At 43.0% G+C, this 5,662-nt stretch overlaps 1 long non-coding RNA gene across 1 annotated transcript; it reads left to right on the forward strand.

Annotated features, from left to right (window-relative positions):
• Positions 1-2,995: 2,995 nt before the first annotated feature.
• Positions 2,996-3,738, forward strand: LOC135050947 (uncharacterized). Its single transcript, XR_010241940.1, has 4 exons — positions 2,996-3,019; positions 3,101-3,164; positions 3,238-3,356; positions 3,585-3,738. It is a non-coding gene; the product is annotated as an uncharacterized LOC135050947 (long non-coding RNA).
• The last annotated feature ends 1,924 nt before the right edge of the window (positions 3,739-5,662 follow it).

Genomic DNA, 5,662 nt, shown 5'->3' on the forward strand with positions numbered 1-5,662 from the left:
CCCAGCTGTATGGCGGCGACTAAAATGCCCTATCTAAAACTTTAAGCATAACTTGTGTCGTGAAGGTCTCACCACCTTTTACTATAGCACAGTGAGGCCATAGAAGCGACCATTGTCCCCCCACACTCGCCGTCCTTCGAAAAGTGCAAGTGCCCCACAACTACCACTTATGCTACACATGACCGCTGGACAGTAGCGCCTTCCTGCCTGCTTAATCGAGAAAAAATTATTAGTAAGTCAAATTGAATAGAGCCAAATTAAGAATTCGTCAAGGAAGAGGCGAGTGGGCTTCCAACCATGAAAGAGGAAGAGCTCCGGTCTGACTTTCCCTAAATACCCTAACACCTTGTAACCGCCCATTATCCTAATGAAAGGCTGGCCCTTACCAAATACAACATACTGGTCTACCTAGCAACAGATGACTTAATACTAAACCAATCACAAAAATTCAAGCCTCTTATATGCTTTCGTGCTTAGGCAGCCCTCATCTTATCTAGTCACTGGTCAGGATTATGGGGGTCATTCCGAGTTGTTCGCTCGTTGCCGATTTCGCTATGCTGCGATTTGTTGCAAAATGCGCATGCGCAAGACACGCAGGGCGCAAGCGCTTAGTTATTTAACTAAAAACTTAGTAGATTTGCTGTGGATTCTGCAGAGCTTTTCAGTCGCACTGCTGATCGGTGAATGATTGACAGGAAAGGGGCGTTTCTGGGTGGTAACTGTTCGTTTTCCGGGAGTGTGCTAAAAAACGCAGGCGTGTCAGGGAAAAATGCGGGAGTGTCTGGAGAAACGGGGGAGTGGCTGGCTGAACGCAGGGCATGTTTGTGACGTCAAACCAGGAACTAAATGGACTGAGCTGATCGCAATCTGTGAGTAGGTCTGGAGCTGCTCAGAAACTGCAAATAATTATTTAGTAGCAGTTCTGCTAATCTTTCGTTCGCTATTCTGCTAAGCTGAGATACACTCCCAGAGGGTGGCGGCCTAGCGTGTGCAATGCTGCTAAAAGCAGCTAGCGATCGAACAACTCGGAATGAGGGCCGATAACAGCATCAGGGCACTCAATACTCATGGGTGCCTACATAATAAGCACCCACATTAACCAGTCAGTATATACCATATAACTTTGTAACATACTATGAAAATATATACTGTAAAAATATAATACTATGAAAATATATACTGTAAAAATATATATTATAAAAAAGTTGTGCCCGGTCATCAAATATTTTTTTTTTTTTAAAAACAACAAACTATATATATATATATATATAGTCTTGGAAGATCCTGCACTCTCATCAAAAGTAATAACGACGGCGGGTGCTCCTAATGACCTGAGAGGCCACCAATATACCACAACAACCACCTAGGTGGAAGGTGCACTCACGCCCAGAAATTAGTCTCTGAAGTCACTTGTAAATTCAGTATATTTTTATTCGGGTTCACTGTTGATGCCGTATTTCATCAACGTTTCGGTCCTTATGCGGACCTTTATCAAGATTGGCACTTAAATCACCTATACAATCAGAAACAGTTACAATTAATATGTATAAGAACCCAGATTTATTCAACACCAACACCACCAGTGCCTCCCAGGCCCTGAAGACTGTCACAAAAACCAGAAAACGTATTAAAAAGCTGTTTTTTTTATATATGTAAAAAAGAGATACTTGGAAGTAATCCACGTGTGATGAAAAAGACACCTCCACCGTTAGGACTATCTGTTTAGATAGGCAAATGATTACCTGGACGGCAAGCCAGATCACTCAGATGCGTGGAATGGCCTTCAAAGTTGGCAACATGCCTGATCACATAATGAAGTTAAAAAGCCTATAACGTAGGGGAAGCTGCAAGGCGTAGTCACCTATTAGATAAATAACAGAGTAACTACACCATAAGAGGCCAACCCCCTTAATATTTTTCTTTAGAATTTTATTTTGCTATAGTTGATTGGATACCTTGGAACACACTTTGTATGTTTCAGGGACATAGGGCACTATGATACAATCAGCATATACAGGCTGGGTTTTGATTTGTGTTTTATATGTTCTATGTTCTATGTTTTATTTTTTTCATTTTTGTATGTTCTTTTTATGTATAGAGATTAAGAAAGTAAGGACAGTTATTTATACGTCCTTGCTTATGTTTTTTATATATATTTTTCTGCTGTTTCCCGGAGCCTTCCCAGGTCCTATACTAGTCACGAGGGTTCACCAATTTCAATGACCACACCACCCACTATTCCCTTTTATTATTTAAAATCTTTTACTACATTATACCAATGTATTACTATAAAGATATTACACTCACATCAGTATTCAATTTGCCTTTGTTGATCAGATATATGTTAGTTTGTATGCATAGGGTGAGTTGTGGTCATTTGATTTGGTGCCCTCTTATGTCATTTTTGACATTTTTGACATTTCATATTATGGATCATTATTTACATTTGCACTCTTTTTCTTCTGTGGTGACTGACAGGCTACACATAGGTTAATCCAGGATTATACGTGAGGTGACCTCCGGTATACCTCCGAGTCCCTGTGAGCTATGAGTGGACCTGTACATTGATGATTCCACCTGGGGGAGTGTTCATTCTCTGTGAACACCCCCCTCTAGGTTGTACACCTCCTTTAAACATTAGCCAGTGGATAAGCCTAATTACGGTTCTTTCCGCGAGTGGAACGCAGAGACTTCCGGCCAGCGCCACTTCCGCGGAATGGAACGCATGGAGTTCCGGTCGGTGGAACGCAAAAGACGCGTCTCCGGCAGTTGCCCTTCTAAATCGTTAAAATACACTCATTTAAGTAGCCGTGCGTTAGCGATAGCCACCGCATGTCCTGTGAACCCTGTAACGTTTTACCCAGTTGGTCTGAGTTAGTTATCTGAGAGGTGATCAGTTAATGAGAGACTGGGTTTATACTAATCTCCCTAATTGGCACTTCCTGTGGTTGATCCTTAAATAGTGCTCAGCTGAGGCTGAACTTTATGCAGCTTCCATTTGGCTCTGGACACTTGAGCAGTGAGTATGGTTCTCCTGCAGCTCCCTTCTGACACATGATTACGGTTGGTGATTATTTTTTCCTGTTGTGCCTCCTTACAGACTGAGTGTCTGACACATGTACAGAGCCCACAAGCTGCCATGAGCTATTTCTACATGTAACTAGGTATGATCTTTTCCAAAATGACGTTGTTAGTGTATTTTCTTATGGTGTAGTTACTCTGTTATTTATCTAATAGGTGACTACGCCTTGCAGCTTCCCCTACGTTATAGGCTTTTTAACTTCATTATGTGATCAGGCATGTTGCCAACTTTGAAGGCCATTCCACGCATCTGAGTGATCTGGCTTGCCGTCCAGGTAATCATTTGCCTATCTAAACAGATAGTCCTAACGGTGGAGGTGTCTTTTTCATCACACGTGGATTACTTCCAAGTATCTCTTTTTTACATATATAAAAAAACAGCTTTTTAATACGTTTTCTGGTTTTTGTGACAGTCTTCAGGGCCTGGGAGGCACTAGTGGTGTTGGTGTTGAATAAATCTGGGTTCTTATACATATTAATTGTAACTGTTTCTGATTGTATAGGTGATTTAAGTGCCAATCTTGATAAAGGTCCGCATAAGGACCGAAACGTCGATGAAATACGGCATCAACAGTGAACCCGAATAAAAATATACTGAATTTACAAGTGACTTCAGAGACTAATTTCTGGGCGTGAGTGCACCTTCCACCTAGGTGGTTGTTGTGGTATATATATATATATATATATATATACTGTACATATATAGGCAGGTGCAAGACAAACATTTTCAGCATGGTACATACTTACAGACTTAGGAAAACACACATTAGACCAGGCCTGGCCAACCTGTGGCTCTCCAGCTGTTGTGAAACTACAAGTCCCAGAATGCCCTGCCACAGTTTTGCTACTAGGAAATGCTAAAACTGTGGCAGGGCATGCTGGGATGTGTAGTTTCACAACAGCTGGAGAGCCACAGGTTGGCCAGGCCTGCATTAGACCATCCATGGCGTCGCTTCACTGTGCATGATGACATCACAGGTCTCGCAAGATTCAGCGCCACAGAGCATTTACACCGCAAGTGAACTGTAAACAAAGAATGTGATTGGGATCCTGTGGCACCATGTGCGTTCCAGTGTGGGTATTTAGCTTGGTATTATGTCTGTAAGCATCCTGATAAAAAAAATTAAATCTTGCGCCTGCCCCTTCATATTTCATAGAAATATTGCACTTTTGTTAATAACACAGTAGGCTATCTTCTAAATTCAAAATGAAAAAGGGGGTGTGCTCTCTCTACAATGGCGCTGGTCTCTCTTACGGACACCTATGTATGTGGATAATACCCAGGTGTGAAAGTGTATGTTGAAACACACTGGTATGGTAAATAAAATGGAATTTAATACAATACTAACATGCAATGTCTAAAAACAAGCAATACATAAAAATACAAGTGGACTGAGAACAGGCCATGGGGGGAATGTGATCCTACCGATGCAGGTGGAGGAGCCGCAGGCGTCAAATAAAGGCAGGGTACCCCGGGAAATACCCTGCTGGTGGCTCCTCTGATCGAATTCCCTTCCAGGCAATCAGGAAAACAGTCTGCCAAACGTCCAGGGGGTGGGCAGCGCCACAAGGTATCTCCAACGCGTTTTGGGACAGCCTGGTCCCTTCTTCAAGGCAAGATGCCTGCATCGGTAGGATCACATTCCCCACATGGCCTGTTCCCAGTCCACTTGTTTTTTTATGTATTGCTTGTTTTTAGACATTGCATGTTAGTATTGTATTAAATTCCATTTTATTTACCATACCAGTGTGTTTCAACATACACTTTCACACCTGGGTATTATCCACATACATAGGTGACCGTAAGAGAGACCAGCGCCATTGTAGAGAGAGCACACCCCCTTTTTCATTTTGCACTCTTGTACTGAGCCCTTAGGGAGCTCTGGCACTCTCCACACGGCCAGCTGTCTCAGTCCTATACAGCGCAGACTTGCTACCCCCGCCCTCCAGTTTGCACATATCTTCTAAATTCAGACTCTGCCCCCTGCAACATCCAAACAAACAGGCAGTGGCACTCAAAGGGGGGTAGTCAATTAGTTCTGGCATTTACCACACTGCATATTCAACTGCGGGCAATTTTCGCAAATTTTTACGGCATTTTCGCTAATGCCTTTTCACTTATTATTTCGCCGTTTTCACCAGAGCAGGTGCGAAAACACATGGATTTTCAGCTCCACGTGTTTTTCGCTCCTGTCGAATGTTTCACCTAGGCGAAAAAATAGGATTTTATATACCTACCGGTAAATCCTTTTCTTGTAGTCCGTAGAGGATGCTGGGGTCCACATTTGTGCCATGGGGTATAGACAGGTCCACTAGGAGCCATGGGCACTTTAAGAATTTAATAGTGTGGGCTGGCTCCTTCCTCTTTGCCCCTCCTACCAGACTCAGTCTAGAAACTGTGCCCGAGGAGACGGACATACTTCGAGAGAAGGAAATACACAGATAGTGGTGAGATTCACACCAGCTCACACACAACAAAAGGAAAGCCAAGCTAACAAACTTGAAACGATTCAGCAACGAATGAACCAACAATCAGGGCCGAAGCTTCCATTAGGCAGCCGCCTAGGGGCGCCGGATCCTG

The sequence above is a fragment of the Pseudophryne corroboree genome, chromosome 2 (genome assembly GCF_028390025.1).
Source record: "Pseudophryne corroboree isolate aPseCor3 chromosome 2, aPseCor3.hap2, whole genome shotgun sequence".
NCBI classification, from domain to species: Eukaryota; Metazoa; Chordata; class Amphibia; order Anura; family Myobatrachidae; genus Pseudophryne; species Pseudophryne corroboree.